Source organism: Phoca vitulina, unplaced genomic scaffold (genome assembly GCF_004348235.1).
Source record: "Phoca vitulina isolate PV1807 unplaced genomic scaffold, GSC_HSeal_1.0 scaffold1, whole genome shotgun sequence".
Taxonomy (NCBI): Eukaryota; Metazoa; Chordata; class Mammalia; order Carnivora; family Phocidae; genus Phoca; species Phoca vitulina.
This window is the reverse complement of record NW_022589704.1, coordinates 91064607-91092521: the sequence shown is the minus strand read 5'-3', so window position 1 is coordinate 91092521 and position 27915 is coordinate 91064607. Positions and strand designations below refer to the sequence as shown.

Sequence of the window (27915 nt, the reverse complement as noted above, 5' to 3'; positions counted from 1 at the left end):
TCATGCTTTACCCCCTCTCTCCCTTTTAAAGAAATTTCTTCATCTCTCTGAACAAGCCTAAGAAATTCCCTAGATCAAAGGCGTCAAAAACCAGGAGGGTTTGGAACAAGTGTCAGAGAGTAAGCAAATGACTCTAAGAGCTCTGCTCCTAGTCTGCCCACGTGCTCTCTCCACTCCTGCCTCACCAGGGCAGGCTCAACTCTCCCACCTCCTTCGCTGCCAGGGTCCTCCGCCACCCAGGAGCCAAAGGCGCTCTTCCTCCCTTCCTGGTACCCGCCCTCCCACCTCCCAAGCCCCAGGAGTAAAAAGACCCCTTTACTAAAAGAGGCTGAAGCTAGCCGTTTTTCTAGACTCTGGTCTGTATGAGCTGACAAACTCTGAGAGCCCCTCAACAAGGGGACGTCCAGGCAGGTGCAGACCCGGGTTTTGGCATTACCCCGGAGTTACCCCCATTTTTTCTCTTCTCTCCTTTTTACATATCCCGCTGGGATCTTCTTTGTCTTTTTGCCTGTAACACTGAAGCCCTCTCGTGCCCAGGGAATGCAGAGGAACGCCTGGCCATCGGACCGGGCGGCATGGCTCTATGTGTGTGTTTGTGTGTGTGCTTTATGGTGTGAGTGTTCGCAGGAGTCTGTGTATTGCGGGGGTGGTGGTTATAAATGATGAGTAAAGCACCCCACTCTCTCTTCCTCCTTTCTCCCCTCATTACTTCGTGGATCCCGAGGCGTAAAGCGCTCGCCCCTGTCCACCGCGATCATTGACTTGGGTGCCCCAGGCTCAGGCCAGTGGGGGAGTCCCCTTCACCTGGCTTGCACCAGGACCCGAAGCTTCAAAGTTGCGGGAAACAGTCACGGGGAGGGGGGGAGCTGAGGTTGAGGCCAGGGCCCCGGTGGCTGTCACCGGGGCAGAGGGCTGAGCCGAGGGTCGGGTGGGTGCGTGCGCTAGACGAAGGAGGGGGTTGGGGGGGTAGGGGGGGTGGAAAGGGGTGGAGGCTCAAGGGGAAGAAGAGAGGGGAGGCGGGAGCAGCTGCCGGGAGTGGCGAGGCACAAGGTGGCTCCCCGCGGCCCGCGCCCCGCGGCTCCCCGGGACGCACCAGACAGCCAATGGCTGCGCAGAGGTGTACAGCAGATGGCGTCCGACTGCGCCGTTCCTTCCTCCTCCTCCTCCTCCTCCTCCTCGTCCTCCTCCTCTTCCTTCAGTGCTGAGGTTGCCAGACGCTGGAATGGGTGGTCTCCCGACACACACCACCATCTTTCTTGCGCTCGGGAAGCTCGGGGCTCGGCGGCTCCTAGAGGCTGCGGCGGTGGCTCCGGCAAGGCGGGTGAGTGCAGCAGCGCTGCGCCCCGAGCGGGGAATGCCCAGCCGCTGGCCGGCGCGGGAGAGAGGTGACAGCGGCCCCGGGCTAGTGTGTGTGTGTGGGGGGGTGCGCCGTGGGCGGACTTTGCTCTTTGCTCCCTGGGCAGCCTCTTTTACCCCTTCTCCCGGTCAGACTCGGGAACTTGCAAGCGGAGCTTCTCCGACGCCTCTGGCTTGGGGCTGCGGGAAGGGTGCAGGGTGCGGAGAGCCCGGGGTTGGGCCGGTGGAGATACCCCACGCAGAGACCTGGGCAGAGACCTCAGACAGTGGGACAGAGCCATAGGATTGGGGCGGCGGGAGCCGTGTTCCCCCACTTCCAGCTTGCTTTGGGGGTTATTGGTGAAGGGAACCCGGGGTCCCCCTTTCTGCGCTGGGAGCCGAGGAGCTCAGGATTGGAGGGCGGGGAGTTCTGCGGGCTTTGCAAACAGGTTGACTGAGGGTTCCCTTTCGGTAGTGCTGACTGTGAAATCTGCGCGTGGGCGTTCAGTGCCCCTGGAGGATAGCTGAGCGAGTCAAGAAGTTTTGCAGTTTCCTCTGATTTATCAGTGGAGTGTTAGGAGCCTGCAGCAACAGTTTATACTTCCATTGTCCCCGTTGGGGGCGAGGGGCGAGCTGGGGAGAATGGGCTCCTGGGTCTGCCCTGTCATCTCACAGTTTATCAAGAGAAAACTGGGAACAGAGGGTGAGAGTGAGGGACGCACATAATTACTAAAGCATCACCCATATGTTCCTGTCACCTTTCTTTTCTAACACCTCCCGCAGTATTAAAGTTATTTGAATACGCAAATGAACCTCCCCTTTTTCAAGTCCGCAGAGTTTGGAGTCTAGAAGTTGGAAAGCTTGGAGTGTGTGTGTTTGGGGAAGGGGGCTTTAAGCTCTCTCTCTTTAAATACGAGGGGAAAACCCTTCAGGGGAAGTGTGTGTGATGTACTGGTACTTTTTCTTGGAATTCTGAGTATTTCTTAAGAGCTATTACAATTTTGTTTGATTCTGTATGGTCAAGGTGGAGTTTGACTTAAGATTATAGTACTTGGGAGTGTTCTATGGAAGAGGCCAAAGTTATTTGGTGCTCTGTTCATTGCCAGGTGGTCTGCTTTAAGTGCGTTTGTGCTTTTGTAAATGACAACCTGGCTGGAGGAGCCTTGTTGGTGTTTTTCAGGAGTGCACTTGTGGGTGTCTGTCCTCATGGAAAGAGTAGGGTGCATGTCAACTCGGCTGTAGTGTGTGTGTGTGTGTGTGTGTGTAGTTGTGCACATGTGCATCTGGAATTTCCTTTTGACAGGCAATCTTTGAATGTCAAGATGATACATTTATCTTCCAGGCAGTGTCAGGACAGTCTGGGTTTATTGAGTAACTGGGAGGCAGTGATCTCCAGGGAAGCCTTTTTGCACTCTGGACTATACTACAGCCATTGGTTAAGGCTTCCCGAAAGCCACTTAGGATTACTAACCAAATCAAGAAGTCCTATCTAATAGTGAGTGAAAATCTCATGTATTTGTGGGTTGAATGCTATATAAAGTCCCTGTCTTGAGGCTTCACTTTGAAGCCCTGCTCTTCTTAAACCTCAATGCCATTAATACCAGTAGTCTTCTTTTAAAACTTAATGTGGCCAGTTTTCTGCTTTCTGTGGGTTGAAGAGCCAGCTGGGCAGATTCCCTGGAACTGGCTTCTTATGCCCGGGCATTTTGTTTTTTTCACCTAACTGCTGGGAATTGAGGACTGGAAACTCTTCTTCGTGCAAATTAAAGTAAAAAAGAATTATGAGGATAATCCCCCTGATCTGTAACAACACACAGCTGTAATTGCTGACTTAAAAAGTGTGGCATAGTCTTGCACATTAGTTCTAGCATCGCTGAACACCTACAAACCATTCAGAGTTCTGAAGGTTTGAGATTAATCTGTGACAAGTACTTGAAGATGTATGGTCTAGGAAAGCACTGCCTACTGCCGATAGAGTTAGATAGTCCATTTTGAGGGTTCAGAACAAGTGGGCTTATTTTATATCTACCTTAATATTTAAATCAGTACTTGAGAAATGATCTTTACAATGTTTCTTATTTCTCTGCAGCCCCCTCCCCCATTGTTTTAATCAAAGTTGTTGCTTGTTAAAGAGTTTGAAGGGCTAAGAAACAGGAAGAATGTGAGGCAGGTGGACAAAATTACTGATCATAATAACAATGCGAACACAGACTCCACTCCTTGAGTATTGATATTAATAAATCGGCAGCTAAAGGCACCTTTCTGGTCTCTGCTGAGTGTGCCTTCCGAGAGAAAGAAAGTAAAGAATTAAAGAAAAATGGTACTGCTATAATGTACTTCATCAGAGAAGCTATTAAGAACCTTGTCTGCTTTCCTGCAGCTCTTGTTTTGGAAGGAATGATTCTTTTATTAATATCTGTAAAAGAAAAGTTTGTCCTTAAATAACAGACTGACAAAGCAGCGTGAAAAGGAGCTAAGTTAGTGGAAGAGGAGTGTGCAAACAAGAAAAATTCCAAAGCATATCAGCTCATTTTAATTACACTTCACAAACTGAAGCTGAAGTCATATGATTTCTTCAAAGGAAAACAACCTTGCCAAAACTGCAGTTTCACTCTTCTGCACACCTTTATAAAGATGAGGCGTGAAAGTAATAACACTACTTCAAAAGTTTGAATAGAACGATGAAGAATGGTTGACTGGTCCTATTGAATTAAGAGTCAAAATGACAAATGGTACGATATATTAAGTACACGATCAAGACAAACAGATTAAAGGATTCTAAGTCGTGACAGCTGTACCACTTGGTGGAGAAAAGAACAGCACGATTACCAACATAGCTTTAGGGATGCTCTACAGACAAAGGGTAAAGGATGGGTCCTTGACTAACTAGAGGGTATTACAGTATTCACAACTATTTACATGCACTATTTCGATATGCTCTTGGATTGTTGAATGTGAACTACACATAAATGCTTCATATTTTTAAAAGAAGACACTTTTCCAGTCTATAACTATAAAAGAAGCAGCTGCATTCACTTTGAACACCAAGCAGCTTCCTAAATATAACACAGTTCCTGAATTTAGAGCTGTTAACAAGATTAATATCTAAGTGATAATTAGCACGTTAAACCTGTGAAAGTAGAAAGATTTTTAAACTCTACTTTTAATTCTAGAAATTTTGGAGATTGAGTTTGAGTGGGATCAGTGCTTTAGCAAATGTTAAGTCTGCTCTTGTTCCAGTGATAAACATCGTATTCACCCATTAAAATTTCTCTGTTAATCGGGATTATTTTGTTGATGTTTTAAACTAGTATTCTCATGGGCAGTTATTTACAGTAGCTCACAGTAGCTATTGATGAAAGCAAGTCAAAGAGGATTAGGTGCAGTTGCCTGTCAGCTTGTATGCAGCTCTTGACTGAGGAGGAAGTGGAGATCACAGTCATTGAATTCCCAGGATGATGCCTTCATTCTAAGCCTGGAGTGGACCAGTTATTACAAAATATACATACTTAGTTATTTTTTCAGTTGTAATCCACCCATGATTTATTATGAGCTTTCTGTAGCTACTAGATCAAGCAATTCATTAGTAAGGGAAAACAGAATATTTGTGAAATCCAATGACTCCCATATCTTTTGCCAGCCTTTTGAAACCAGCCCTGGAGATGCTGCAGAATACAGTTTCCGTGCTGGTAGGAACTCAGAGTTACTGCAAGGTAGAGAGTTCAGTCCAGGTCTTGGTTTGTAATCTGAACAGTTAAGTCATCCAGCATATATAAGAGCTACTGTATTTTAAGAGTGTGTGTATGCTCTGATGATAAGTAAAACCTAAGCATTTTAAAGGCATCACTATTCATGCTGGTTTTTGGTTATTAGGTATGTTTGCAATTAGTGGATTCTAAAAGTACAACTTTTTGCTGTGATGTGGGAATCTGTAGAATTTTTTGAGGTTTAAAAAAGAGAAGTTCCCATATCAGGAAAGTTTGGATATTGACCTACATGTAAGGATCTGTAAAAATGCGGAACTGTTTCCTGTGAGGAACAAAAGGCTATAATTGTGGAACTTAGGTATTTTGCAGCAAGGGACATGATGCTTGCTTTTGATTTTGCCTCTCTAGACATATTTTAATTATGAGCCTCTTGTAATTAAATATGCCGTAGCTAAAAACAGAATCCTAAGTAATGAACACACAAATGATTCTTCAATGCCTTGACTAGAGAGAAACTCTGCTGTGTTCCACTTGCCTGCATGCGGGTTGGGTGCAGATTTTTACCCTAGTGTTATGTTAGCGGACAGCTCATTACTTCTGGAAGAATCATAATGTTGAGAAAATCAGCTTCCTAGCAGTTAGGCACCATTGCTTTGTTCTTAGACTATAGTTTTGTAGTAATGTATTTTTAAAAATTGTTTTCAAGCGGGTGTTTTAAAAAACATACCAAGTAGCACATATAAATGGAAGATTTTAATTATAATAAGACTAAGGCTTGCATTAATCTCTCCTTGCAGAGTTTCCTTCTGGGCTCTCCTGTATTGATTTCTGCCTTTTGTGCTTACGTTAGATATATTCAGGTGATTCAGCCAGTGTGCACTGATACGGCCTCACTGGCTATAAAAATATTGAAGTACCTCGTACCACTTGGTAAATGGGTACTGTTCTGAGCTCCCTGAAGGCCCCACCAGTACCTCAGTCCTACAGAGCACTCCCCCCCCGCCGACACCTCTTAGATCATCTCTTGTTATAGCCACTAAGAGAGCCCCCACTTGCTATGTATGACAGGGAGGCCTTGGGTCCAGCTCCAGGGCTGTTGTCAGAGCTTATTCTGATTGGTTGGTGCTTGAGCCCTAACACTTGGTAAATATTTAGATCATCCTTTGATATTTTTACTTATGACATGAATAAATGTAATCATTGGCACTATCAAGTAGCTGAATTTGAACTCTGTTTAAAATGTACATTTTAATTTTTTATGTCTAACATTTATACTTGTTAAAAACACTTAAATATTATTATCTGCCTACATTTATAGTGCCCAGGAGCTCAAAGGTAGCTAGGTCCCTTTTAATTGAGTTGTCAAGGCATATAAAGCCACTGTACCTTCAATTTAATTTGTTTTCCCCCAAAACATAAACTAACCATTCTAAGTCATACCGTAGGTAATGGGGGCAAAACCAGATTTCTAACCCAGCTTGTCTGCTTCAGCTGTACGTTCTGCTCCACAGAGTTGTCTCAGACTACTTAATTAAAATGTATGTATGTGGGAGTAGTTCAACAGGCTTTTTTTCTTTTGGGGAAAAAGTAATTATTTTTTTCCATCTCCATGTCTAGTCCTCAGAATTAACTCAATTTATTTCATATTGACTTCTGTTCATTTTTTGTGATTCAGAATTGTTAATAAGCTTGATTTCACCTGAATTGACCCATTCTATGAACTGGAACGTCTTCTGGCCAATCATGGAGAGGGATGGGATGTTGTTGACTTCGCAGACTCCTTAAGGAAATTTTTTTTTTGGATTTTCGTCTGGATCTCTTCTAGCTAAAAATAAAAACAGACACTGCTAGGTGGGCCCAGAAAAACACAACTCAAATTATGCTTCCTTCTTGAACAAAAAATATAGTGATAGTGCTCCAGGTCGTACATCAAATATACTCAGGCCAGCCATTAACTTCTTACCACCCACCTTCCTCTATAAGGTCTGCCCCCTTTAAGTCACCCACAAGACCCACACCTGCTTAAAAAGACCCCAAATGCTGCCTTCTCCACCCCCAACCTCCAGTTACCCAGATTCTACCTATTAGTCAAGACCCAGGTTTAATTATACTTCCACTGAGCTTTCTCTGATTATGCCAATTCACAAAGCCCTCTCTCTGTCTGAGCAACTCAGGTGGTAAATTCTAATTTTAATGTTTGATTGAATCAATTTTCTTATTAGCATCTACTTGTGGTGGTCTGATAGTAAAGGATTTGAATGAGAAAGGGCATGGCTCTTTTGAGAATTCTGGAAACTGTTGGAAAGCAGGATGTGATCGAAGGTAGGGGCCTGGGTAGTAACAGACCTTTGAGCATCCCTAAGGCAAGGCTTAATAATATACTGGTAGGCAACAAGAGGGATTCCTAATTATTGATTATTTACTGCACACTGCATAAGGTGCATTAGAATCAGTATGTCTAATCTTCATGATAATGTTGCAACGTGGGTTCTATTATTTAGTATCATTTTTTCATACTAGGAAATGGAGGCTGAGGGACCTCTGGCACCTGGTGTAAGGCTAGTGCAGCTGGTAGACGCCCAAGCTAAGATTTCCATCCCAACCTGTTGGACTGCACAGCCTATTCTGCTCCTCATACACTAGACTGCCCTAGAGTCTGAAGTTCCGGTCAACAAATGTAGTCTTAACCTTGGCTGGTATTTCTCCCAAATGCAAGAGCACACACATACTCAGTTACTGCAAGAGTCGCCATACACAACAGAGGTGACTGACAGGAAGAGTATTGCTGAATCACTTCTACCTGGAGGTGGAAGTGTCACTTGGAAATATTGGGAAAGGCTGCGTTTTGATCTGACACAGACCTTATGTGTAAAGATGGTAATGTCTTAGAATTGTAAAGAGCTCAAGACATTCATATATAAAAGCCTGAGCTTCCCAAGGAGCCATTGGAAGACTCAGAAAATCCAGGCATACTTAAGAAATCCACATCATATTCCTTCTCATTAATGGCTTATCGTTATGACAGAGTTGTTCTGCCAAATATACAAAATATTGGTTCTTAAAATTAGCATAAAGAGCAGGAAAACCAGTTTTCCCATATGAGTATGGGTAGACTGCCATTAGCCTTGTTCACTCCCGTGATCAGCCTGAGCAGTCTGTTCAGGCGAGTGCCCTTGTCTGTTCTCTTCGCTTCATGTGCATCCCAACAGGAAAGTGTTCTTGGTTGCAGGGGGGCAACCTTGCTAAGAAGAGGAGGATGGTTCTTTGGTTAAGCATGTATGGACAAATCATATTTCTGAAGATCTGTTCCTTAAAAGCATTTTGCTGGGTCAGCATGAGGTTTCTTTTCTTTTCTTTTTAAAGATTTTATTTATTTATTTGACAGAGAGATAGCGAGAGCAGGAACACAAGCAGGGGGAGTGGGAGAGGGAGAAGCAGGCTTCCCGCCGAGCAGGGAGCCCGATGTGGGACTCGATCCCAGGACCCTGGGATCATGACCTGAGCCGAAGGCAGACACTTAACGACTGAGCCACCCAGGCGCCCAGCATGAGGTTTCTTGACATGAACTTCCATGGGAATATATAATATCCCCGTTTCCAATACCAAAATCTCTTAATTTTTATAGAAATATAGTGTCAGAATAGGACCAGTTTCTCTCTTTGCCTCTGGCACAATCATATAAAGAAGCTCAGAAGATTCAAAGTTGTAAAGAGAGATTTTTAGTTATTCCAGGATTGAACTTTTTCACATTCAAAGATGTTGAGAAATGCCATAGGCTGTCTCAAGGAAATGTGAGTTCCCCATCTTTGAGGGTATTCAAACTGAGGATAAACAACAACACACTGGGGTATTCTGCAGAGAGGATGTGTGCATTGGATATTAACAGCAGATTTATTAAGCATTTACTATATGCCATATATTATTCAACATATATTAATTTATGAAATCTAAAAAAGCTTGGAGTTGATTGTATTTTTTTCCCATTTTATAGATGCAGAAATGGTGAATGACTTGCTTCAGGTCAGGATCTGCACTCAGGCAGTCTGAGCTTAGGAGCAGAACTCCTCAATATAAATTGAATGCAAGCCACAAATATAATTTGCATGTGCAATCTTAAATTTTCTAGTAGCTACATTATAAAAGGAAAAAAAAACACATTGAAGTTAAGTTTAATAGTATATTTTATTTACCTAACATATCCAGAATATTATCGTCTCAACATGTATCGATTATGAAAAAGTTATTTTTTTTTTCACTTATAAGCACATCTCTGTTCAGATTAGCCATGTTTCAAGTGCTCAATGGCCGCCTGTGGCGCGGGTGGCCACCATATGGGACATGACTAGAACCCATACTCGGAACCTTTCTACTCTGCCTCTGTCTGTTGACTGCCAAGTTTCCTTCCGAGGCATCACCCATCAGTCTTTGTGTGTGTGAGGCCATTCATCTATGTATTAATTTTGCCCTTAAATACCAGTGTGAATAATCTCTCAAAAAAACCCTTAAAACACTTCCATGACTTCTCTCAGGAATGTATTTACTTTAAAAACCTGTAAAATAGGAAGATTTCTCTGTATCTCATCTGTTACAAAATGAATCCCATATGTCTTTCATTTGTGAAGATGGAGCGTATCTGGATTGCTTCCACTTTACAACTATTCATACACATTATGAAATCGCCTCGCCCTTCTCATTTCCAGGCTAAAGAACGCAGTTCTTTTGTGGTTTATTATATTTGCTTGTTTTTTATTGGTTTGCTGGGGTAGCTGTGTAGGCTGATGCATAGGAAATGGGCACAGCTGAGAATCTGCTTATCTCTAGTAAGAATGAGAAGTAAAAAATAACCTTTACCTAAGAGTGAACTTAACCGTTTTTTTTTCTCACTTACACTTTGTCCATATTTCTCTGTTCTCTTTTACTCTACCCTTATTATGATTACTGTAGTCAGAAATGACATGCGGCCCACCAAAGTGATATTTCTGACCAAATTGTAGTAATTTTTTGGTAGGTTTGATTCATTTCCTGGCAGGTAGCTTTCTTCTCAGTGATCTGAAGGGCCTTTCTCAAGTCGAATTTCTGATAGTAACGGACTCTCTGGGCTGCGGCATGCTTCAATTGAAAAAGCAGAATGTGACATGCCTTTCAGTGCGTGGAACGCACAAAAAAAGTCCTGTGTCTCCTTTGTAAGTGCAACCTTTATTCAGCTATACATGATAACATGAAACATTTTAATAATTCCAAGTCTCTTTGGGGGGGCATATTACATGGGTAGTTTAAATCTGACTTCAGTTGCTTATTAAAAGAAAAATATTAAGAACAAGGCTTCAGTTGGAAAGAAAGAAAAATTCTAAACTTCATAGGGAAGAATTTCCTTGTGGAGACAGACTCTAAGGATGTGTCATCTAATATTATGTGCATGAATATTAGATATTTCATTTGGATTATAGAGTTGATGGAATTAAAACATAATGCTTGTGGACATAATATATCCCCAGTGTGGCACATCTTTCAGATTTTTTTTTAATAACTAAATAGTTTTCACAAAGCAAGACAAACCAATGGAAAGTGCAAGATGCATTTGTTTGTGAGCTCTATGAATAAATTCAAAGATTATTTATTGAGTACCTTCTGTGTCCATGGCACAGAGTATAAAAGTAAGTATAGGACACCAGCCCTAATTTCCAGGAATTTGCAGTCTAACTGGGGAGATGTGACATGTACATTCTCTGCCCTTAGCAACGCCAAATTACCTTACTTATATATGTTTAGCTGTCTTACTAAGAATGAGTTCCATAAAAGCAGAGAATGCATCTTACTCATATTTGGATCTTTTGCACCTTGCAGAGGATAACTATGCAATAGGTATGTGTTGGAGTAAGTGGAAGTGGTACATTAATTTTGTTTATACACATAAATTTAAAAATAGCCATAACACCATATTTATAATGGAACTACCTACATAAAAATCTCATTTTAAATAATGAAGATGAATAACGTCTAGTCCCAATTTCTTTGCTACTGCATTCAATCCTCTGCTGACTCCAGTTGGTGACTTCTGACAGATCAGCTGCAGTTGAAAAAGATGGTGTTAACCTGAAGGAAATGTGGACCTCTTTTCTTAGAACACCAGCATCATGGTAGGATTTAACCTCAATCATAGACTCCTTCAGTGTAGAAAATATAATAATAATTCTATTTTGTTCTGAGAATGAAGAAACTTGACAATTTTTTTTTTTTTTTTTAAATTTATCCGAGAGAGAGAATGGGAGACAGAGAGCATGAGAGGGGGAGGATCAGAGGGAGAAGCAGACTCCCTGCTGAGCAGGGAGTCCGATGCGGGACTCGATCCCGGGACTCCAGGATCATGACCTGAGCTGAAGGCAGTCGCTTAACCAACTGAGTCACCCAGGCGCCCAGAAACTTGACAATTTAATCACATTAAATCTTGGAAATGTGGATGTGAGAGGTGGGGAGTGGGGTGGGATAAAAAATTATGTTTACGTATGCCTGTATAAGGTTTTCAATGACTACTGAAGAATGTAGGGCTATAAAAGACCCCAAATCAACAAAAAAATCATGAGTAAGAAGAACAAAGCAGGAGGTATCACACTTCCTGATTTCAAGCTGTACTATAAAGCTATAGTCATCAAAACAATATGGTAGTGGCATAAAAACAGACAAATAGAGCAATGAAACAGAATCACAAATCCAGAAATAAACCTAAGCATGTACAATCAACTAATACTTGACAAAGGAGCCAAGAACACTCAATGCAGAAAAGATAGTCTCTTCAATAAATGGTGCTGGGACAATTGGATTTTCATGTGTAAAAGGCAAAGCTGGATTCATAACCACCACTCAAAAAAAAAAAATCAAATTGGATTAAGGACGTACATGTAAGACCCCAAATCATGAAACTCCTAGAAAATAAGGCTGCTTGACATGAGTCTTGGTAATGATTTTTTGGATATGACATCTAAAGCACAAGCAACAAAATAAAAAATGAACAAGTGGGACTACATTAAGTTAAAAACTTCTGCACATCAAAAGAAACCATCAACAGAGTAAAAAGACAACCTATGGAATGGGAAGAAATATTTGCAAACCATACATCTGATAAGGGTTGATATCTAAAATATATAAAGAACTGGGCGCCTGAGTGGCTCAGTCGGTTAAGCGACTGCCTTCGGCTCAGGTCATGATCCCAGGGTCCTGGGATCGAGTCCCACATCAGGCTCCCTGCTCTGCGGGGAGCCTGCTTCTCCCTCTCCCACTCCCCCTGCTTGTGTTCCCTCTCTCGCTGTGTCTCTCTCTGTCAAATAAATAAATAAAAAATCTTTAAAAAAAAAAATAAAATATATAAAGAACTCATATAACCCAGTAGTAAGAAAACAAAAAAAAACCCCCAAAATGGGCAAACGACCTGAATAGGCATCTCTCCTAAGAAGATATACAAAAGGCCAACAGGTACATGAAGGATGCTCAACATCACTAGTCATTAGAAAAATGAATATTAAGACTGCAATGAGAAGTATTCCAAACTACTCAGCCATCAAAAAAAAAAAAAAAAAAAAAAAAAAAAATTACAATTTGCAATGACGTGGATAGAACTAGAGCGTGTTATGCTAAGTGAAGTAATTCAATCGGAGAAAGACAATTATATGATCTCACTGATATGTGGAATTTAAGAAACAAAACAGAGGATCATAGGGGAAGAGAGGGAAAAATAAAACAAGACAAAATCAGAGAGGGAGACAAACCATAAGAGACTCTTAAGCATTGGAAACAAACAGAGGGTTGCTATGGGGGGATAGGGTAATTGGGTGATGGACATTAAGGAGGGCGCGTGATGTAATGAGCACTGGGTGTTATATAAGACTGATGAATCACTGACCCCTACCTCTGAAACCAGTAATACATTATATGTTAATTGAATTTAAATAAAAATAAATAAATTAAAACAAACAAACAAAATAAGTTAGGATGGCATAAATGTGGCTGTTAAAGCCATGTTTTAAAATACTATTTACTTATATAGGATCGTGGAGGTAAATGTATTGTAAGTGTTAAAGGCATAATGTTTAGCATTATGTGCCATCATACAACTTTGTAAAAATCTCTATATACTTATAAATATATTTGAAAGAACCACACAATTTTAATAGCGATTGTCTCTGGGTGATGAGGTGAAATTATGGATGCTTTTCTAAATTCTATAATGAGTGTGTTTACCATATAATCAGAAAAATAATCACTACTTTTTTAAAGAAAACAAAATACGGTAGTCCCCCCCGCCCCCCGCCTTATGGGGGATATGTTCTAAGACCCCAGTGGATGCCTGAAACTGTGGATAGTAACAAACCCTATTTTTCCTATACATACATACCTATGATAAATTTTTTTTGGATTTTTTTTTCCTTTTTAAAAAATTTTTATTTTTTTAAAATTATGTTCAGTTAGCCAACATATAGTACATCATTAATTTTTGATGTAGTGTTCAATGATTCCTTAGTTGCCTATAACACCCAGAACTCATCCCAACATGTGCCCTCCTTAATACCCATCACCTGGTTACTCCATCCCTTCATCCCCCTCCCCTCTATAATCCTCAGTTTGTTTCCCAGAGTCCAGAGTCTTTCGTGGTTTGTCTCCCTCTTTGATTTCTTCCCATTCAGTTTTCCCACCCTTCTCCTATGGTCCTCTGTGCTATTCCTTATGTTCCACATATGAATGAAACCATATGATAATTGTCTCTCTCTGCTTGACTTATTTCACTTAGCATAATGCCCTCCAGTTCATCCATGTTGATACAAATGGTAGGTATTCATCTTTTCTGATGGCTCAGTAATATTCCATTGTATATATGGACCACATCTTATGGTAAATTTTATTTACAATTTAGTCATAGTAAGAGATTAACAACAATAACTAATAATAAAGTAGAAAGATTATAATAACTGTAATAAAAGTTAAAAAAAAAACCACATTGAGATACTACCTCACTCCTGTTAGAATGGCCATTACCAAAAAGACAAGTTGTTGACATGGCTGTGGGGTAAAAGGAATCCTTGTGCACTGCTGGTGAGATTGAAAATTGGTACAGCTGCTATGGAAAACAGTATGGAGGATTCTCAGAAAATAAAAAATGGAACTGTAGGATCCCGCAATTCCACTTCTGGGAATATATCCAAAGAAAATGAAAACACTAACTCAAAAAGATACCTGTATCCCCCTCCCCATTATTTCTAATAGCTAAGACATAGAAACAATCTAAGTGTCCATTGATGGATGAATGGATAAAGGAATTGTGGTATATACACACACAGTGGAATTTTATTCAGCCATAGAAAAACAAGGAAATCCTACTGTTTGAGACAACATGGATGGACCTAAAAGGTGTTATGCTAAGTGAAATAAGTCAGACAGAGAAAGACAAATACTGTATGATCTTGCTTACGTGTGGAGTCTAAAAACAAAAGAAAACAAAGCTCTTAGAAGAAGCGATCAGACTTATGGTTACCAGAGGTGGAGGGTGGGGTGAAGAGAAACTGATGGAAGATGGTCAGAAGGTATACAATTCAAGCTAGAAGACAAACAAGTCCTAGAGATGTAATGTGCCATATGATGATGATAGTTGAGACTGCCGGAGGATATATAGGAAAGTTGTTAAGAGAGGAGATCTGAAAAGTTCGCATCATGAGGAAAACATCTTTTTCCTTTTTTTCTTTCTCTTCTTTTTTTGTATCTGTATGAGAAGACATTTGCCAGCTGAACCTATTGTGTAATCATTTCACAACAGATGGAAATAAAACCATCATGCTGTGTATCTTAGACTTATACAGGGAGGTACATTAATTATTTCCAAATAAAACTGGAAAAAAACCCAGGCCTTCAAATTCATCAGTTAGAACCATTAGTTCTTCAGCTTCTGGATATTATTTTTAAATCTGTGGTTTGCTCAAGTTGAATTCTACCATCTTTTTCTTTAAGGTCATCAATATTTTCAGATTCTATATTTCTAAGAAACTCTTTCACTCTGAAGAATAAAAAACCCCAAAGAATAATTCAGGAGCTTCTTTCAGTGTGTTGGAACTATTCTTGAAGGAGATAGATGCTCAAAGAGATGAACAGAGGATTTGTCTTCTGGCCATCTGGCTGATTAGGAGCTCCAAGGTGCTCTTCTGCTATGGAGCCCTCAAGTACAGAATATGATGGTCCTAGAGTGACCAGGAGCTGTAGGGTAGGGTTGGGGTTGGATGATGGTGGCAGTGCACAGGGGTTGGGGACAGGGATGGGTCTAGGCTCTTTTGAACTTTAGAAGTGTATGCAAGTTTTAGTGATCAGAACACATACACAGAGGATAAAGTGATTTAGATTTCTTCAGATTGAATACCAGACCAACAAGTAACAAAGCTCCAAAGAGGCTTTTTTTTATTTTATTGTATATAATAGCTCAGTCTTTTTTTTTTTTTTTTGAAAAATCTAGAAAATCATCAGAATCATTTGGAAATACTATATATGGAATGAATATAATTTACTTTTCATTTTGTTTCATCACATTATTAATTTATTCAACAATTTTTTCTTGAGTATATACCATGTGCCAGGCTCTTGCAAAACAGTGAACAAAATAGACAAGGTCCCTGCCCTCATAGGATTTCTGGTTTAGACCTGTACGGATCAATAAATATGATAGTTGCTAGACACGTGTGGCTAGTGATCACTTAACATGTGGCTAGTCCAAGTTGAAATGTGCTTTAAGTGTAAAATGCATACTGGATTTCAAACAGTATGAAAAACGAAAGTTAAATACTGCAATTTTTTTTATATTGATTACATGTTGCAATGGTAATAGTTTGGATATATTGGGGAAATAAAATATGTTTAAAAAAAAGGAATATAGTGCTAAATAATACCAGGATGATTATTTAGTATTTGTGAACAAAAAGGAATCAGCTAAAAATTAGCAAGCCTATATATAACCTACACAGGTGGATCCCCCTTTGAATATCCCATAAAGGGCATAGAACATGCTGCACTGTTAGTTTGGCTCTTTGAACTGCTTACAGAAAAATTGATATAAACTGGGCATCAGATCACCGGAAAACATTTCTTTAGCATTTTACATGCCAGGGCTTTAATATACTTTGATAGATTAAAAGAGTTCTTCCTGTACTCAAGAATTGGCCATCCTTAAGGAATTTTCATGGAGTTCATGTGGAGGTCATGTGGAGGTAGGAGGAAAAAAAAGGAAGGATGCTTCAAAGATTAAAAAAAATGCTTCTGTGCAGTTTTATAGATTAGTAGATTCAGCATGGGAAGGAAAAATTGGAATCTCTGTCAACCTATTTGTTTTTTCATATAGTTTTCTCAACATTATTTCTTATTCTGGGTCGTATATGCTAGTCTCTAAGACTGATTATTTATCTTTTCTTTAATATAAAATCTTATTTTATATAGGCTTTTGAAGTCAGTGGCTTAAGAAACCTCTTCAAGATTCATTAAAAACAACAAAAACAATAATACACTGTCCCGCAGCCTGGCAGTGTGGGCAGAATGGCTTATCCCTGGTTTACTGGTCTGCATAGTACTTGATCGCATTCTCCAACTCTGTGTTTTGAAAACTTGTGATGCTCACAGTTTAAATAAAGTGAGACTCAAATCCTTATAATCTAAGGTAAACAGTTTTGTCCTGGTGTGTGGCGGTGTGTGGCAGGAAAATGTACACTGGGATAGAATTATCCATTGATTTGGCAACAAGTTTGGCAAGTGTAGATGTTTGGTAAATGCCTACAAGATAAAAGCATTTAAAATAGCAAAGTAGTCAATCAGCCCCAAGAACCGAAACCTAAGGGATGCTCAAAATAGTATGAAATCACTTATGCTGTGAAGGCTTAGGAAGTGAGCGTAGTATGATGGAAATTTGGTAGGGCACGCGTGTGAGCATGCACACACACACGTATTACACATGCATCCCAAAGAAAACATACACATACATGATAGGAGAGTGATAGCAAATCCAACATGAGAAACGACAGGGGAAAGAGGAGGCAAACAATTGCACTGGAAGGGGAAAACCATTTTCACTTGTTGGAACTGGACATGTGTTCAGAGATCTCATTTAGCTGAAGCCAGCAAATAAGTTGGTTTGAAGGGAGAGAGAAAAAGCCTTCAGAAAGCAAACATACTGCTGCAGAGGCTGGGCCCGTGGCAAAGGTAGGAGAAATCCGTACAACCCAGTCAGATTATGCACGCTCTTGGATCCAGAGATGCATGAAGAAGAGCAAAAACAAATGGGAGAGAAGGGAAGCAGTGAGATGTAGTGACATTTAGTGCTATGTATAACGTACCATCGGAAGTTCATCTGTAGTATGTGCAAACCCAAGTCTTTCCAATTCAGTCTTTCTGAGGTTATGAATGTACTCTTGATTCCTTTCCCAGTTCTCTCCTTATCTCTTGCCTTCCTCATTCTACCTCCTGAAACTGGTAGAATTTGCTCACTGTCTTCACTGTGCATTTACTCTTCAAAACACCCAGCCTGGATTCTGCCTTCACTGCTCCAATTGAATAGGTTCTTGCCAAAGTTATGAATTGCTTCCTAGTTGTCAAATCCAATGGACATTTTCCAGTCCCTTTTTATTGTGATGATTAAAAGAAGAATCTTAGTATATTAGAGAAGCCAAGAATGGATTGGCAAAGTTCCCATGATCCTACCATTTTGATTCTCTGTTTTAAAGCTGCCAAAATGACTACTGAAGATTTAGACGAGCAAAATGGGTAATTTTGGACTACACATAAACTGGAAAAGATTGAAATGTGTAACATTTTGCCAAAAAGAATGACTCCAAAATAAAGTTGAAATTGGAATATGAGCCTTTGGAAATTGAGCAAGATATGGCTAAGTAAAAGGCAATTTAATTAGGATTTATTAGCAGAAAATATAACAATCCTTCACGGAAGATAACCCTGTTAACTCGACAGGGGATGAGGGGAAACGTTGCTTGATATACAGACATGTCCCTATTTCTAGAAGCTTTTGAAGCCTAAAAAAAGGAGTTAAAAGGGGCAAAATTTTAAGGAATGCATAAAGATGAACATGCATTCAGACACAGATGCCCTTATGAGCACCAAACTTACTGATTCAGAGTGTAGAGAGAATGAAGGTTGTGCTTGTAGAATATTCTGGTTGACAGCATTATCTTTGGAATCATCTTTCAAAGAACACCTCAATCCCCTGTCTAATAATTGCTGGTGAGGGGTAGGGTTTCCCCATTAAATTCTTAGATACCTATTTATAGACTCTATGTTTATTTGATATTTACCTTTTCCTCATCTTTTTTTTTATTTGTTCAGAAACTGTCACTTTAAGAATGCTCGAGAGAGCGGAGAGATTGGAGGGAATAAATGTTAGGTTAGTCCTTCTAAAAGGGGAGAGATACACTAATGTCGCCATCATCATCAGGAGCAGACATTTATTAAACACCTGCCCTGGTCCTCTAAGTCAGCTGTAAGGTCAGTGAGAAATTCTGAGTGCTCAGATGCTCTGCAGGGAAATTTATCTAGAGAAAAAGAATGCATCAGCTCATTTTTAAAAAAGACTCGTGCCATCAAGGCATCCCAAAAGTACCCTTTTAAATCCAACAAGTCAAGCAAAACTATGGTTAATGATATGCTTGTGTTTATCAGAGCTGGCATTATGGCATTAAGTAAAATTTATGATACATTAGAGTTTACATTAAAGTTTTATTTTTGTGCTATGTGTATACTTGAGTACACTGGATCTCATTGTAAAATTTCTACATAATTATCCCATTTTGGGGACACTTATGTTAAATAGCTACTAGGGTTCGTTGCAATTTTTGTTTTGTGACATGTTGCTGAGTGTGTGGTGTGTGTGTGTGTGTGTGTGTGTGTGTGTGTGTGTATTTTCTTTTAAATGCCAAGTCCTTGATCAAGAAAGGAACCTCTAGTCATAATTTATAACATTTTTCCTTTGGGATTTATAATCAAATTTATGACCTAGTTTCTCAGGACACATTAGAGCAGAAAGAAAAGTGTCTTTATTGGCGTGTGGCATTAATATAAATATTGTTATATTGTAGCTTAATTTATTTTCTGGCTTTTCTTTTATATGAGTATTATAATTACTTTAAGGTCCCAAACCTTCTATTATATTTGGATTCTCTCTTTTATGCTGAGCACATTACTATGTATATAGTAGGAGCTAATTTAAGCATTTCTTAAGTGAATCATGTTAGAGTCAGGAAAAAATACTTGGAAACTTCATTGAACATAGGTTAATCTTGCTTTGATGATTTAGAGTTCCTTTAGGAACTTGGAGTATTCCCAGAAACACTAAGAAAATCAATTACCATTGAATGACACTATAAATTCTGTTTATTTAAGTTTTCTTGGGTTTTAGACTTATAATAAATGGGATTTTGCTATAAATAGGAATAGATATGCATGCACACGGACCCATTCAGCCTCAGCAATTCTGTGGAAGAATGCAAACAGACTGGCTCTTGATGCAAATAGTGCTAATCCTATGGAGGGACGGATGCCAGACCTTCTGCAAAAGGTGTGTACTCAGAGTACATGCACAGAAATTGTGGGAAAGCAAAGGAGTCTGCTCTGGATCTGGGTGAAATATAAAGGCCAGAGGTGAAGGAGTGGATTGGCAAGGGCTGCAGACTCTGCTCACCACAGATAGGGATTGTGTGTGTGTGTCTTTCTGTTTCTCTTTCTGCCCCCACCACACCCCAGCTAAACCTGACCTTCTCTTTGCAGGGTGGGAAGATTCTCGTTTGCCCCAAGGCTCACCACTCTTTCATGTCTGACTTTGACTTGCTTTTCATTTTCATTATATGTCAAGGACTCTTCTCCAGTTTATTCCTTAGAATAGTAAGAATCACTTACCAAGGTTTCCTGTAAGATTCTCTTTCAAATACTTAATTTTTGAATAAGTATTTAAACATATGTTTTAAATTCCTTATCCAAATCTGATCTCTTTGGACCAGGGCCAAAGAGGTCCATTTTTTTCCACCCATAATTAAAGTAGAAATAATTAGAAGGGGGGGGGATACCCATAGTGAAGATAAACCACGGATGCTAGCAGTGCATGTAAAGGATGTGAAAGTCATGAGTAAAATGCTTCATGAAATGTGTGAGTGTAAAAAGCAGTCTTTTAAAATCACTGTGTGAGGGGCACCTGGGTGGCTCAGTCAGTTAAGTGTCCAACTCTTCCGACTCTTGATTTCAACTCAGGTCATGATCTCAGGGTTGTGGGAACCAGCCCTGCTTCTGGCTCCCTGCTCAGCGGGGAGTCTGCTTGGGATTCTCTCTCTCCCTCTCCCTCTGCCCTTATCCCCCTGCTCCTGTGTGTGTGCAAGTGCTCTCTCTCTCTCTCAAAAATAAATAAATAAATCTTTAAAAAAATAAAATGACTGCATGATTTCATGTTATGTGGTCTTAAATGTGCATTTGTTAATAACTTGAACTTTTACAAGTAGATATTTTCAAATTAATATATATACCCAAAAGTGTGTGTGTGTTTGTATGTAACCATTCAGTTTGGTCCCAAATTATTTCGCATTTTATGGTTGAGAAAATGGAACCTTTAGGTGCCCAGCTCCCTCTGGCTAGTCTACTGTGGTCCATCACCACTTCCCACGCCTGGTGGGAACCACAGGCAGTCCCGGCCTACCACTCCAGTTCACTGGCCTTCTGCCAGACCACACTCCTGTCTCTTTGTTTTCGGTTACCCTGCCCTAGCCTTGCCGGGTCCTTGTACCTATGCTCCGTTTCCTCTCTCCCTTTTCTTCTAGTATATGCATTCATAGCGCCATTGGCCTTTCATTCAAAATGTAGTCAGTTCTGTTGAAATGCAACATATACATTTAGAAAGATCACCAAGCTGTGCAGAATGGCACAGTGAAAACCACAGGGCTTATGGGAAAATGCAGTTGAAGCACAAAATTTAAAAACTTCCTCAGTGACACATAAAAAAGATCAGAAACTAATACAAAATGGTAGTACACTTTTGCACATGTGAAATCATTGAGAAATGCGTAAAGACATCAATAAATACAGTGTCTTCCCTTGAGAAAGATCTGGTGTTTACTTGTGGATGTGGGCTTTGGAAAGGGTGCTGCTTGTGAGCTGTGGAGAGGTGGAAGGGAGGCCGTCTGAAATCCTTTAGAAAGTTGTACCACCAGATGGGCGTGGCCCAAGGTGAACTGAGGTCCCTGGAAGAGGTTTGTGCTTCTGTTCGGTTTGTGTATTCCTACCTGGCTCTGTTCAGCTGGGTGCAGATGTGTGCGCGTCCATCTGGAGTTCCTCACAGATGAAATCGCTGCATAAGCAAACACAAAATCACGTTATGTTCAAACTGTTCTCTAATATATCAACTTCACAGTTTCAAAACAGGTTTTAGCAGAGCTGAGTGTATGCTGTTGTAAACTTACATGTATTTGTGTGATTTTCCATTATTGCGCATATTCTCCCATTCGACCAGACACCATAAAGGCAGGGCTGTATTTGTTTTTGGTCATCTTTGTGGCTTCACCATCTGGCATATTGTCTGCTTAGTGGTAGGCACTTGACAAATAAATGACTCTCTCTGTCCTGTTTCCCTTCATGTTCTATTTTTCTCAGGACTCTTATTTCTGCTAGATACCCTATGAGTGAAAGGTTTATGGCTGATTATGGGTTTGATGTGTGTGTGTGTGTTTATCTAGAGAGCTAACCATTTATGATGGTTTCTTCATTAATTATCCACATGGTCCCTATATCAGGCAGAACTGAGGTGGGAAAACAGAACTTATGTCAACTTGTTTGATGGAGGGAACTTAAAATGGGTATTTATTCAAAAGGTATTTTTCAGAGGTAAAAAAATAACCTAAGTGTCTGTTGATGGATGATTGGGTAAAGAAATTGTATATATACATGCATACACAATGGAATATTATTTAGTCTTAACACAAAGGAGATTCTGTCATTTGCAACAACATGGATGAACCTGGAAGATATTATGTTAAGTGGAAATAAGCCAGACACAGAAAGAAAAAAGATTGGGTGATCTCACTTATATGTGGAATCTAAAAAAGTCAAATATAGAGAAGCAGAGAGTAGAATGGTAGTTACCAGGGGTGGGGGAGATGGGGAGAAGCTGGCCAAAGATACAAAATTGCTGTTATATACAGTGAATAACTCCAGACATCTAATGTACAGCATGATGACTATAGTTAATAATGCTGTACTGAATACTGGAAATTTGCTAAGGGAGTAGATTTCAGGTGCTCTCATCACACACACAGTAACTGAGGACAAGATACACCAATTAGCTTGATTACAGTAATCATTTCACTGTGTAGATATATATCAAATCATCATGTTGTATTCCTTAAATATGTATAATTTTTATTTAAAAAGAAAAACCAAAGGGCATGGTAAGGCAGTTAGGGGTTGACTATAGCAGGAAGCTGCTGCCCACCCTGGACTGGTGAGACCAATGAAGGAGGCAGTCATACCAGAGCTGAAGGCCAGCGCTACCCAGAGGGACCTAGCACCACAAAATGGGAGTCACCGCCATTGATGAATTCATTCATGCTGTCTAAGCAAAGAGAGAGAGAGAGAGAGAGAGAGAAAGAGAGAGAGAGAGAGAGGGAGAGAGGCTAAAAAACACCCAGTTTCTCCTGTCCTTGCATCCCAAATCTCCGACCAGTGCTTCCCAATTTAAGAACTTCACTAGAAGCCAGTTGGTGAGGGAGTTTGGGAGTGTGGGTTGCAGGAATGAGCTCCCTATCCAACAGGGCAGAGCAGGGGGAAGGAGAGTGCAATGGGGCAAAATATTGGTGCAGCTCCACCGTTTCATTGCATCCTTTTCAACAAATGAAGGGACCAATGGTATCAGTGCTGCCTTATGAGTCATTTTGTGACATTCTTCTTCATCAATTTGTAAGAAAAATACACAACAGTTAGGACTTCAGAGTTTCCTTATGAAAAAACGTACTGGTTAATGGAATATTTATCATTACAAGTGTGTTTCACATAGATCTAGCTAACCAGAGGGATGCAATATGCGTCATGATGAAACTTTTTTCCTAATGAGTCGTGATGCAAAATATTTTAAAAAAGGGAAGTCTCTCTCTAGCTTCAGGTAATAGGAGCAGTGCGGTGCTTCTCACCTTTACCCTGTCTTATTTTCCTTGTAGTTATAAGCAATATTGTCCCCTAGAAATTATATTCCCACCTGAATATTATTCTCCAGAGCAAAACAAAAGTAATCAAAATGGAGCTTTTACAGATAATGATTGTGAGCAGACTATCCTGGAGACTGAGAACATTCTTTCTATTTGGGTTGCCTTTTTATTTGGTTCCTTCCTTGTATCATTTAGCACGACAATGCTATATACTGCAGAAATGGCGAGGCACAGATTGTTATTATTTTTTTGGAAAGATATTAAAGGGCTCAGGTCAGTGAAAAGACTATACAGTACTTCTCTGTAGACTCCATTTTTTTTTTCTTTTATAAAATATATGAGAGAAACTTCAAGTGCACGAATGAAAAACTTTTAAAACCATTGAGTAATTCCCCCTTACAAGGAGGAAGCATTAGTAAAATAAAAAATGCAATTTAATTTTAATAAATGTATCTTAAATTAAAAAAATTGTATTTCTATGCATTCTGTAGCTATTTCAGAACTAACATTTAGCTTTGAATTTCAAAGGCATTATACGCAAGATACTTTTTTATTTTGAGTCTATAAAATTGTGGTCATGGTGAAATATTTGTTATCCTTTCCTCTGTTAGTAGCACTGCAAAGTGTAATTTACAAGGCAAGTTACACTGGCATCCACTGGCTCTGTAAACGGGGATAAGTTATCATACTAGCTACAGTATTTTAAGCCCCATACTTAAGAGTGCAAATAAGTAAATTTCTTAGTTATGGGCTGCCTTCACCATATCTATTTTTTTTTTCTCATTCAATTCAAGATATTCCTCTCACCTTTCTTCCCTGGCTGGAACCTGTTGTGGGAGGGGTATCTAGCTCCTGGGGGTCTGCCATGGTCCAAGCTGACATTCTCTGAGATGTAAACCCTTGACATTGGGCATTGTCCAGCCTTCCTCATACTGGCTTCTACAGAATATCCCAGTTCCCACCTGTGCTCCCTTCAGCCTGTCCATCCTGCCCTCTCCACAGTGTCCTCTATCACTGGGGGAGGCCCTTCTGGTCTGCTCTCTTGCCCTGCATGTTGCAAGCTTGTCCCTCTTGGTGATGAGGGTAATGTTTGCCTGCTCCTCACATCATGCAGTGAGCTTGGTGAGGTGGTTTACCTAGTATTTTGGGCCACAGGAGTGCGGGGACAGTAAGACGTGGGTGGTAGAGGGCCGCATACCATTGCCCAAGGCTCCAGGAGGGAAGGAGGACATGACTCTGGGGGGTTTGATTGTTCCCCACCGCCCCCCCTTCTTAGAAACCCAAACTATATTTAACTCTTTTGTTTCCCTTTGAATGTTTCTGCTCTTTTAAAAACGTTTTTACGAGGCCAATTTTTAAGCCGAAAAGTTAAGAATTTGAGCTTTTTGTTTCCTGATTCTCTTACACACATGCCCTTTAGGCAATGAATAATTCAGTAGAGGTCCTTGTGGGGAAAGGCCTAAGGTCCCAGTGAAGAAGTTCAGTCAAGCTGGGGTGAGGTAGCCTCAGACAACACCCAATAAGCTTTCTTAAAGCCTGTTATGTAACTCTTGGGGGCCTGTTTCCTCACCTGTAAAAGAGGGATTCTACTGCCCAGTGTAGGTGGCTGTCATAAAGATGAATGTGATAGATTAGGTCGGCTGCCATAGTCACTGACTAGTCAAAAATGTTAGTTCTTTCTCTTCCGCTTCTCCTCTTCCCCCCGTAGTTTAGAGACAGAGGTTTAACTGAGGTAGATATACAATATCAAATAAAATCAGAAAGTGGGCTCAAGGCTGTAATTCCAAGTGTTACTCCTGTAACTCTGGTGAGGGGAAGCCTAGAAAAAGTCTTGTGTTATTACAGAAGCAGCACATGTGTGCTGTAGGAAATTAGGCACCACTGGAGAGCAAAGCCAAGAAAAAAGTCACCATATTCCTGCATGCAGAGATTACTACTTTTAACAGTTTAGTGTATATTCACTTTGATCTCTCTGGTTCTCTCTGTATACATATATATGCATATATAAATTTATAACATAATTTTCATCTCATTTAGAGCCAAAGAATGTTCTCTTTTTCCTTGTCCCCGAAATGTCATTCACTGCTGGTTATCCCAATAAACATCCAAAAGAGGGGTGCAGATCGCCTGTGTTTGTTCTGTCTCTTACGTCTTATTTAAGTAAGAGTGGTGTAATTTTTACTGTCACTGACTTGTTGAGACCTGTCCAGTTGTCCTGTGAAATGTCCTATCTTCTGGGTTTGTCGTATTTCTTCTTCAAGGTGTTTAGCTTGTTCGAACAACTCTGTTGTTTGTTAACCAGACATTTCGTCTAAAACGTTTTCACTGTAATTTAACTTTGCTTCATCATTGATGCTATAGATTGTGTCATATCAGAATACAAAATCTTAGTGGTGCTGAAATTAATGGTTGTGTTAAGGGTGATAGCTTTCTGATACTTCCATTGTTCAGTTAAATATTTCCTGTTCTGTCTAGTAAGCAGTGTGTATGGGGTTATTTTGGCATTATATGAATGTTTAATTCCTCATCTACCATTCACCTTACGGTTTTAGCACCACTTATAATGAATAAAGGTATTTTAATTCAAAAGAAATGACTCAGTATGTTACAGAGATGGAGATTGGCATGGAGGATTTTTAAAAAAGTAGCTATATCAGCTTCTCCCTGTTCAAGTTAGGAAGGAGGCCAGATCTTAGTAGTCATTGGCAAAGACATATCTTTTTGGCCAAGACACACAGGATTACCAGAAATATCAAGCAATGAAACTAAAATTCAGAAGAAAGCGTAGGGTGACTTTAACCAAGAATGATTTTGAATTTATGTTTGGTATGAGTATAAAGGGAGGGTGAAAGTTTAAAAAATGATGGAATTTGTAATCCAATGTTATTCAAAAAATTTAAGGCACTTTAAAAATGATATCTAAGGCACTTCAAAAATTGAAGTTGAATGACTCTTTTTTTCAAGCGAAGTCTCGAGTTGGAATACTTTTTCCTTTTTATCAGTATAGTATATTTTGATGAAGAACCAAGATTTTATGAGCTCTGACAATTTCTTCATAAGCCCTCTCTTTTCTGCTCTCCAGATGTAAATTATTCCTTTCTGTTTGCCAGGAGTAAATTACCCTGTGCTCTGGTACACTGACTACTTCTAAGGCTGCTAGGAGGATTAGATAGTATTGGATTCTTCAAGGGCTTCAAGATCTAGTTTTTAGAAACAGGCTGCTTTGGAAAATGTTCCCAGAGTGTAAGTTTGGAAGAGGGACCAACTTTTCTAGTCTATTTGTCCCCTTGGGTGACAAGGTTCAAAGTCCTTTGAAGACTTGGAACAGAATTTGAAGTTTTCTTTAGGAAATATAGAGATTGGTGGTTTTAAGAGGTATGGTAGATTATATTGTACTATTACCTTCTTATTAATTGTATTATTAGAAACATATTGCTGTCCCTTGCTCAGGTGCCAACTAGATGCTTGGCCATGTGACATGCTTTGGTCAATGAAATGTGAGAGTAAATTATAAGCGCTATTTCCAAACAAAAGTTTTAGGAATCATGGTGTGGTTCTACCAATGCTCTTTTCTTCCTCTGCCCTGAGACTGGCATGCCCCAGGTAGTAGCTGCTCTTCCTTTTTTTTTTTTTTTTTAAGATTTTATTTATTTTGAGAGAGAGAGAGTGAGCAAGAGAGAGAACAAGCCAGGGGGAGAGAGAGGCAGAGGGAGAAGCAGGCTCCCCGCTGAGCAGGGAGCCTGACATGGGGCTCGATCCCAGGACCCTGGGATCATGACCTGAGCCGAAGGCAGACGTTTCACTGACTGAGCCACCCAGGCGCCCCAGTAGCTGCTCTTTTAACCTGGCTCTTAGATCTGTGATGAATGTATAGCATATTCGAGAAACGAACCTTGTTTGTGGTTGGATGCCATTTTGGTTTGTTTCTTATTGCAGCATCACTTAGCCTAAACTGACTGCCACAGAGGAGACATGAGATGTGTGAATATAACAGAGGACTGTACTGATACCAGCTAGAGGGTATGGATGAGAATTTTAGTCCGTGATCCTCTGCATGCCTGTCTTGAAGGCATCTGGATTTTCCTTTCAGCTCTGTGATTCAATAAAGTAAGCTGCCAAACTAGAACGGGGTTAAAGTGCCCATGGGGAGATACGTTAAGCTACTAAAGTCGTGCATAACACCACAAATCACAACTGCTTGCAAGAATGATAAAGAACTTTCTCCAATTGGAGCATTAGTCTTCTTTGAGGTTAGCACTAGTGATTTGTTGGAACAATTAACTGAAAGTGAGCTGGAACTTTTTAATTATTTTTCCTTCAGATATGCTATTTGAGATAGTTATTTGAATTGCGGTGTCACATTGTGAAATAACACAATCTGTTGCTTTTATAGTCACACAAATTAATTTTCAACTGAGGTATAAATGTCAGCTGATGTATGTTCTACTCAGCTTAGGAAAAAAAATTCCTTTATATTTGATTTTTTTTTAAGGAGAAAACATGCTCAGAATAAAGTGTGAGGGCTATGCATTGAGAGGAAAGACCATTCTCTCCTCAATGGAAATTAATTTCTCAGAACTGAAGCAGGATAAATACTCCTGCTGAAGTGTGTGCCTTAATTACAAACCTCAGGGATCTTAAGTTTTATGGCTCAGTTTAAGCATCCAAAC

The 27915-nt window shown here is 40.0% G+C and overlaps 1 protein-coding gene across 1 annotated transcript in view; it reads left to right on the top strand.

Moving 5' to 3' along the window:
- Nucleotides 1–1217: 1217 nt before the first annotated feature.
- THSD7B (thrombospondin type 1 domain containing 7B) overlaps nt 1218–27915 on the top strand; it is an 870666-nt gene continuing 843968 nt past the window's right edge. The window contains exon 1 of the mRNA XM_032411208.1: nt 1218–1321. The gene's annotated coding sequence lies outside the window, so the exon portion shown is untranslated. The remainder of the gene's footprint in view (nt 1322–27915) is intronic.